At 37.7% G+C, this 8,422-nt stretch overlaps 1 pseudogene; it reads left to right on the plus strand.

The window, feature by feature from the left end:
• Positions 1 to 7,540: 7,540 nt before the first annotated feature.
• Positions 7,541 to 7,688, plus strand: LOC119877263 (annotated as a pseudogene).
• The last annotated feature ends 734 nt before the right edge of the window (positions 7,689 to 8,422 follow it).

The following is an 8,422-nucleotide window of genomic DNA, read 5'->3' on the forward strand; positions in this document are numbered from 1 at the left end:
AAAAAAAAAAAAAAAAAAAAACAAAGATTTTGACTCTATTCATTAAGAATTTCTGCTCTTTAATTTTTCCCAGTCGAACTTCAATAAAAAAAAATATATATATATTTTTAAAAGATATAAAAAAAGAATTTCTCCTGGAAAACCCATTTTAAAGTGTAATGACTCAAAATATTTGATTTGAGAATGAAAAACTTTTTCAGTATAGATTACCCAAGGGCGTATCAATGTGGCGCATTAATTATCTTCATGATTAACCTAATTTTCTGCTCCTGTGGTTAAAAGTGTGTGTAGGTGTGTACAAGTGTGTTATAGTCCCATAAACATTGGATATGGATTTTTCAAATTGATCTACAATTTAAACTGATTGCGTTTAATGACAGGAAGGAAAATAACTTCTGGGGAAAAAATACAGAATTGTTTTATAAATTCTTTTTTTTTTTTTTTTACTTTAACTCCTGAAATAAAAACAAAGAGGAGTCAATGTTCTACCTCCCATCGAATATATCATAACAACAAAGACATTGGAGATAAAATAGTCAAAACTCAAACAAATTTGAAGACTAAACTTCCAAGTATATAATTACCCCATGAGTTACAGATTAAGTGTAAGTTTCACTAAAATAAAATTTAAGTGGTAATAATTAAAATGTAATTTTAATTTTCTGCCAAAAGAAATATTGTTTTCATTTTTGCTAATCTTTTCCAGCTATTGAACTAACACTAATGTTACACTTACCTCCAAATAGGGCCACTGATTTCAGGGGAAGATGGTAATATATAACAGGCCAAATATTGTGTTCTGATGTAGAGAACAGGAATTCCACTTAACTGTGCAGATGTACCACAGACGACTATACTTTTTTCTATTATTATTATACATTCATTATACTATACAAATATGACATAAAAGCACATGCAAATTTGTTTTAAAAATACTACCATAGGAACAGTTTAGGAATGTTTGGGCCAAAGGCAAAAATACTGTAAAATTTTAACTTCTTACTCATCTTTGAATAGAACTACAAGTAGAGTTAATAAGTTAGCATCTGAGTAGGTCCTACATATTTTTGGTGATGTCTGAAATTAACCCACAAATTACATTTTAATTTTTACATCCAACACCACAATGTTTACCAGGAAGCATTTTTCTCACTCGGTTTCCATGATAACTTTACCGTGTGCTTCTAGTCATCTCTTCCACTGCTGCAGTTTGTCCCTCACATTGTACCTTCGGCTGCTCTCCAGAATGTAGTCCTTTATTTTGTTCTTATGCCTAAATATCTTCCCTCAGAAAACTGCCCTATTGTCAGAGCTTACTTCTTTCATGAGGGGTAACATGCCTCATGAAATTACAAATCCTCAGTATTTAGCCCAGAGACCCACCTACATACAGTTGAATTATCTACATTCATTCCTTCTTCCTTTTCCTTCCCATGAAAATGTATCAAGTGCCTACTTTCTGCCAATAATAGCTCTAGGCTCTGAAGATACACTGGTGACAAGATAGATGAAGGTCTCTGGTGATGTGGAGATGATATTTTGGTGGGAAGAGACAGTGACAAATAAATAACGACTGAGATTATTTCAGATGATAGTGCTATGGAGAACCTAAGCATGGTGATGCAGTGGAATGGTGGGGTAGGTAAGGATGGAAAATCTAGATTGGGCTACGGAAGACTACGTGGGAGGAGTGACAAGATATAGCTAAGACCAGAATATCAAAACGAAATAGTTTTGAAAAATGTGGGACAAGGAATTTCAGGCAGAGGGAACAGCAAGTAGGATTTTAACGCTATATTTCCAGAATGAGCTCCCGCCTGACCTACCTTTTCAATTATTTTCTGTTACCTTTTGGTCATTTAATGAATATTTGGACAATTCAGAGTCAGTTTAACCGACCATCATATTAACTAGCCAACCCTTTTAACTTTAAAATGTTTTTGATGACATTTTCATTTTCAGATCACCAGGTTCAGAATCTTGTATTAGCTGAGACCCACATCGTGTTCAGGAAGCATTGGCGATTATTCTTTTAAGATGCTCTCCTGAGTGCTCGGGTGGCTCAGCAGTTGAGCACCTGCCTTCAGCCCAGGGCGTGATCCTGGGATCCGGGATCAAGTCCCATGTTGGGCTCCCTGCATGGAGCCTGCTTCTCCCTCTGCCTATGTCTTTGTCTCTCTCTACATGTGTGTCTCTCATGAATAAATAAATAAAATCTTCTAAAAAAGAAACTTGTTAAAAAAAAGTAATAAGATGCTCTCCTATTTTTCTTCTTACTTTCCTGGATATGTTGACCTAGACCAGTTACATAAGTTCCTTAAAACGTAGTTTCTCATGTGTAAAATAGAGGTAAAATATATACATTTCTAGTGGAAATAACATGGTTTTAGGAAAGAGATAAGCAAATTTAGAACATGACCCACCACTTATTCACTATGGCATCAGGAATGTGACAACCTATGTTAATAGCCATCACCTTATAGAGAGAGACTCCATAAAATAAAATTGATGTACTTGGTTCACAGGATTTTTGTAAAGAATAAGGGGACAATATCACAGAAAAAGAACCTAACAAATAATTAATGAGGGTTAAGTAAACTTTCTTTTCCCTTTTGGTGATGGAACTAAAGGAATTAATATAAAAGAGTACTGATGACACAAAGCATTTTGCCAATTTGTTTCCTTAGGGTTTTTTCCCCTTTATAATCCCAGTGTCACCATCTCATCTCTTCCCACTTAAATTTTCACTAATCTTTGGATGTCCATTAAAAAAATCAGAATTCTTCTGCCTTTAGCCTTTTCCCATCAAGCTGATTGAAACTAGGACACTGGAGCATAAAGCCCAGAGATTTTTCTCTAGAATAGGTTATAGGAGACAGACACTGTCATGAGAGCAGAATCTTGGCAGTTCAAGTAGCATGCGATTCTTGCTCTACCACAAAGTTCCTTGGGAATGAGAGCCTAAGTTTAGGATAAGGTAGAAAGAGGATTCCAACTACTTTATTAGAAGAATTTTCTCCATTAAACCACGTTCTCCTGGAGGTCAAAGCCAGGTCTCATTCATCTCAGTATCACCAGCACAGTTCTTAGTACACAGTAGGTGCTTAATAAGTGCGTGTGTTTATTTTCACATGATGCTGGTAGAGTCAAATGAACCTTCATATAGGAGGAGGATATATCACTGAATATAAAACCATCAAGACTTCATCACACCACCCGTAATTGAGTTTCTAAGGGTGCTTAGGCTTACATGGAAAAATCTTTGATTCCTGCCATCATGTGGCATGAGTGACTGATTATTCTGAAAGGACTACAGTCGATGAGTCAGTTGGGAAGGGAGTCCTCGCCTCCTCCTGTAAACCCCCCTACCACCCATGATCAGAACCCAGCAGCTTCCTCTGCAGACTTTACCAACACAGTGACTATAATATCAAAGAGCAGGTCCTAGCCCTCAAAGATCAACAGAGAATCTCTTTTTGAAGCTATCATTCCCTGCACTGGGAGGTCCAGCAAAGAGGGTCCTTTGCTGTGGTTGCTATATTTGTTTTCATTTTGGTTTTGTTTTTACTTTTGCTTTAAAAAAAAAAAAAGTTCAAGGCCAGAGAAGTGTATCGCCCATAAAGTAACCCCAGAACTTCATGCCAGAGGAATTTCTGACAAAATGAATGGTTTCAAATGCAACAGCCTGCTACCAAGTTCCCAGCTTGCAATCTCCCTGGAATCTGAAGTCTTGGATTAGCCCTCAGCAAAAAAAGCTCCTCATTCTGATGCCTCTGCCATCCCTATTGTCTGCTCCAATCCTATGGACTCTCCAGGCTGGGCAAGCTAATTTGGACAACTAGATGTGTGCTCATACTCAAAAGCCATTTTGTTCTATTCCTTCCAAATATATTTTTAAATGAATCTGAGGAGAAAGTAGCAAAGCCTCTTTAAAAACCCAAATTTAAAACACAGCAGAAGGAACACAGGAAGTTTTACTGAGTAATTGAAGTGATTACATGCAAAGCACTTTCCCATAATCAAGGAGTTTCAAAGGAGGGTAGAGGGTGATTGACAGTGTTGGCCACCCTTGAAACTACATCCTGATTGGAGGAAATAATTACAAGCAGGGAGAAAGAGACCCAGTACTCTACATTTTCCTTATTTTCAGATCTAATCTGGGAGAAGAAAGGCAATAGTAGAAAATCAAGTTTCAAAAGGTTGGAAATCTTATTAGTGGGGAATAAGAGAGCAAGAGACCCTGCTTATACCCACAATAGATTTCTCTCCTTTTATTTATTTACTGAACACCTACTATGCTCCAGGCTGTGGGAAGGATCAAAAGATGTGTCATGAAAACCATTCTTGTGAATTGTAAACTTTAAGAAGATATAAGGTGTCATGAGGGATAGTAACTCTTCAAGAAAAGTAGTTAGAGGAAAGTGACGAGCTATGATGGCACATGAAGCTCGCTCTCCGTCTGCCAGGGTGGACATCTGTATACACAGACGCACAGATAAATGCAGGGCACTTTCAGTTGAAGCGGGCATGGGGTCACTTGACTCCAAGAATCGCAGAGCTCCAGGAAATCACTTGAAAACCACTGGGCTAGAAGAAAGTATTCATGAATTTCGGTCTGCTATTGATGCTTTGGCCCCCCCCAGAAAGATTCGGGCTCTTTTCCTGGTGTCTTTGAAATGCTTCCGCCTCCTTCCTTCTATCTATCTTGTTCTTTCGCACAAGTGTGCCTACCTTAATTACTGATCTCTTTTTTTTTATTCTAAAAAAGCAAAGTCCTGACCACCTTCTTTGAGGATTCCCGATCCCCAGTTTTCTTTTGATTCCCTCCATTTGCCTGTAGCAGCTACAAAAAATGCAGTTTTTAATTGGACACTTTATTACTCATTCAATGTATGAGTTTATCATAAGCCCCGAAAAGCTCATGAGATGTTTATCTACATCTTTTGGAGTACTTACCACAAGTGCCCGGTCCTTGGAGTCCACTTTAGAAGGCTTAAAACCTGGTTTTACCAGGTACTTGTACCTGGTACCTGGTTTTACAGGTACTTGCCATTACCTGTAAGTAAGCTACTTACCATTTCCATGCTTCAATTCTTCATCTATAGAATGGTCATGATATTAGTATTTTCCCTTCATGACTGTTTTAAGTGTTAAATAAAATAATGAATGTAGGGTGTTCCCCATAGTGCCTGGGCACATAGTAAGTACTCAATAAATCGCAGCTACTACTATTATTAACAGCATTATATTATTTTCTTAGGAAAGGCTTACTAAACGGAATCCCATTGAATAAAAATTAGAATAGGTCTATGTTTCACATTCTTTCTCAAGGAGAAAAATGGAAACTTTTCAGAATGCCACCCATTCACAAGAATGCGTTGCCAAAGCCAAATGGGAAGGAACTAGGAAATCCTGAATGGAACTAGCTAAGCAGAAAGTATATTAGACTAAACAATGAGCTGGGTGATGTAGGGGAATAAGGCATTTATAAGAAAGCATTGGCTTCGAAATCCCTGGTCACCCATGGTCAAGTTGGATGAGCAGAACGTGATATGGTCCAGCTGTCTTCCTCTCCATGCTCCTTCCGTGTTGCAAGCATTTTCTTATGATAGGCTTAACACCAACAGTATTTAATGCTGCCTTTAGGTATTCTGACCCATTCTATGATTAAATCATTCTCTAAGATTGTTAGTAGATTTTGTGAAATTAATTATAGCTGCCAGAATTTAATTGGTCTAGAAGCAAGTGCAGAACTTCGATATTTTGAGAGACACACATAGCCAACTACTCGGTGTAAGGCTGGACCACTGGTTATGCCTTAGGTCTTACCTATTGATATAGAGAGTGAACCATCACATGCTGAGCAGAACTTTAGATCCTACCAAATAAAAAAATTATGACATTTACAAAGTGAAACATTTCATAAATAGTATATTACACAGTAAAACACCTTAAAAGGATTTCTTTTAACCATGTTCATGTAAAATTTTTAGTCTTGTAAATTGTTCTAATTTGATTGACATACCCTGAGCCATCTTGTTAACTAAAATATGTTGGCTATTTGGTCCAATACCATCTTGTGTATAAAAAAATCTGCTTTGTTAATAACTGATATTTTAACTATTTCATCCTGTATGTGACATATAAAATAAAAACAAAATGCTGAATCTCATTTTTATAAAAAATAAACTGTATAAATTGTATAATCCACTGGAGACATTCGTGATCACACAAGTAATTAAATTTTTCTAGGCTCAGTATGCAGTAGTCATTTTGAGGAGCAGAAGAGAACAGATAATATTTTTAATTTTTAATTCTTTAATTATTTTCCTTATTTTAAAGCCTTATTTTAAATCATAGGATAAAATTAAGCCATTCATTTAACATGCATTTGTTGAACTCCTTCTATAGCCCTGACAGTTATAATTATCTGGTATACAAAAAAAGTTAACACACGTTTTATTTTATATATATGTAGGTTTACACACACAACTGTAGAACTCTTTTCATGTGCCATAAATTGCTCAAAACACTTTGCCCATTTAATAATTCAAACAACCCAACGAAATATATATCATCTACCATTTCGCTGATGAATAAACTGAGACTCAGAGGTGTCAAATGAATGCCTTAAAATCACACAGCTCTTAAGCACCTGTAAACCTAGCCAGTCCAGGGCCCTGGGTGGCTCAGCCATTAAATTCCTGCCTTCGACTCAGGGCATGGTCTCAAGGGTCTCAAGGGTCTCAAGGGTCTCAGGGTCCTGAGATAGAGCCCCCCATAGATCTGCCTTGGGACTCCCTGCTCAGCAGGCAGCCTGCTTCTCCCTCTTCCTCTGCCCCTCCCCTCATTCATGCTGACATGCTCTCTCTCAAATAAATAAAATCTAAAAAACAAAAACAAAAACCTAGCCAATCCGCATCCACAGAAGAACGATGAAAAGAGGAATTTTAACAATGAAAAGAACTTTTGATCATGAACAAAATAGAACATTGAATTTGTTTTTGTGAATTTTTTAGCTGTCTGATGGCAGAAAAAAATTTTTGTTCTCAGTTTTAACAATGGGAATTTATGTTCAAGAGAAACATGTTATCTATTTATTTTTAAATCTTTTATTTATTTGAAAGAGAGAGAGAGAGAGAGAGAGAGAAAGCATAAGCAGTGGGGAGGGGCAGAGACAGAGGGGAAAGCAGGCTCCCTGCTCAGCAGGGAGCCCGATGAGGGGCTTGAGCCCAGGACCCCGGGATCATGACCTGAGCAGAAGGCAGACGCTTAACCAAATGAGCCACCCAGGTGTCCCAAGAGAAACATTTTTTTTTTTCCCCAAGCAAAACATTTTAATCATTACTTATAAAGCTGATTTCTCTCTGGTTCTTAAATCACACTTGCATTGATAATATATTTGGAAGAGGCCTTGATCACAGCACCTGGCATTTATATAAAGTTTATGAAAGATGGCTATCTTTTAACAGTCACAACACTTCAAAAAAGAAGATTTGAGAAAGATTCTTCAGCTCGGATTTGAAATTTTTCTTGCTTTATCGCTTCTCGGCCTTTTGGCCAAGATCAAGTGTGAAATTTTTCTTGCTTTTTTTTGTTGTTGTTGTTGTTCATTACAGCAAATTACTTCCCAGGCAACAAGACAAATATTGTTTTGTCCATTTAACAGATAGAAAACTGTACTGTAGAGACTTCAAAACACTTGCCAATCCCATTACTTTGGGCTAAGATGAGACTAAAAGCCAAGTCTCTTCATTCCTCTTCCAGAGTTTTTCAGCCATTTCATGCTCCTTCTCATATCAAATAGTGCCTAATATTCTACCAACAAATCCTAAAATAAGCACTGGGATAGATGATAGTGGGGATGATGCTGCTGCCCCATCCAGTGTTTGCCCTTTTATCTGCCTCCCCACTGGATGATTTTACTTTCAATATCCAGCTCCTGTAACTCTTTCTGAGGTGACTGCTAGGGCTTGGGAAGTTTAGTCCTCTGTAATGGCCTATGAGCAACCAAGGTTTGCTTGCTTGAGAGAACAACCATGAAGCAGGATTTAAACTTCAAAGTCCCCCTACAGGGGTGCCTGGCTGGCTCTGTCAAGAGAGTATGTGACTCCTGATCTTGGGGTCATGAGTTCAAGCCCTATGTTGGGTATAGAGATCGCTTAAAATCAATCAATCAATCAACCAATCAACCAAAGATCCCCTGCAGGAGAAAGCAACTCTTTGCAGGACTTTGTGATCACTCTGTTGTTTGGCTTATTTTCTTTCCCTGCCTTGCCTTCCCCCTCCTTTGCCATGTTCCCCTAGGGTGCCTCCTTAATAAATCACTCATACCTGCATCCTTGTCTCAGAGTCTGCCTCTGAAGAACTGAATCTGACAGATGGCACCTGTTTATCTTTATCATGTTGTTGTTATTACAGG

Source organism: Canis lupus, chromosome 18, assembly GCF_011100685.1.
Source record: "Canis lupus familiaris isolate Mischka breed German Shepherd chromosome 18, alternate assembly UU_Cfam_GSD_1.0, whole genome shotgun sequence".
Classification (NCBI taxonomy): domain Eukaryota; kingdom Metazoa; phylum Chordata; class Mammalia; order Carnivora; family Canidae; genus Canis; species Canis lupus.